We start from the raw sequence: 1,240 nt of genomic DNA on the forward strand, positions 1-1,240 counted from the left end.
GAAAAAAAGGAAAATGAGCTGATTCCGGGAACCCAAGAGGCAAGCGAATTTTGGGAATAATGAGGGCAACAAATGTATAGATGTGTTTTATACAATTGATCTATGTATTGTGATGAATTGTATGAGCCCCAATAAATTGATTAAAAATAAATAAATTTTAAAAAAATTAGACGGAACTATGTAATATAAGTGAAGAATATTGCAAGTGAGGACACCAATCAAGAAGCAATATGGAAATACCTTAAATAATTGTTTTGATAAAAAAATAACTGTTTTGTTGCTTTTGTCATATGTTATTGAATATTTTTCATTAATATTTTAAAGCATAATCTAGTTCATGTACCTCTTATTTAAGTATTAATGGTATGAAACAATAAACTACCTTTAGGTATACCATTTTGTATATTGAAAAGGGTCATTCAATCAGAAAAAAAAAAAAAAAGAAAGAGTAGGGCTGCCATCTCCCCAGGGAAAAGGCTTGGACCTGATGTGGAGGGGAGGGGAAGGGGTCGAACTCTGGTCTCTGGTGCTCCCCGTGCTGGGACTTCAGGAAGGCTCACTGTCCCCCACCCCCGGGAGGGTGACAAAGAAGGTGAGCCCTCCATCGGCCGCCCCAGAGGTGGCCGGGACCGAACCAGCAGCCCAGACACCCGGGACCAAGTCACCACCATTTCCGACTTCTCCACATACTGCTCTGTGAATCAAATCGACACTGAGCAGCACTGAGGATTGGGAATGGCTTGGTTTGGGAGGGGCCTATGGGAGGGGCATCCCCATGAGTAAGTGCCCTGGCTGGTAGCAACCCCAGGGAAGCCACTGCTCATTTGTTCAGTCACTTTATTGTTTAATCGCGGTAAATATATCCGTAACAAAGTTTGTCATTTGAACGTTCTTCGCGTGTGCAGTTCAGCAGCATTAACTATGTTAGTGACGCTCTCCAACCTGCTGCTGATAGCTATTTCCAAAATTTCTCTTCACCCTGAACAGAAGGGCAGTAAAAAGTAAATGCCAGGTGCTCTATGCCTTTGCCGACACTTGGTTTTGTCAGTTAAAAAAAAAATTTTTTTTGGTCCCATTCGGGTGGGCGTGCCGTGAGTTGTCACACCAGAAAGCCCTGTGCACTTGTTTTTGCTGAGGCAATTTTCAAGCCATGAACTCTGAAACATCACACCAACCTTTGTGGGTAGGTTTGCTTTTCCTTATGATGTATTTATTATGATTATTTTTCAATAGATGAGGC

This window comes from Echinops telfairi, unplaced genomic scaffold, assembly GCF_000313985.2.
Source record: "Echinops telfairi isolate 266 unplaced genomic scaffold, ASM31398v2 ScPeMD7_655;HRSCAF=1070, whole genome shotgun sequence".
In the NCBI taxonomy this organism is placed as follows: domain Eukaryota; kingdom Metazoa; phylum Chordata; class Mammalia; order Afrosoricida; family Tenrecidae; genus Echinops; species Echinops telfairi.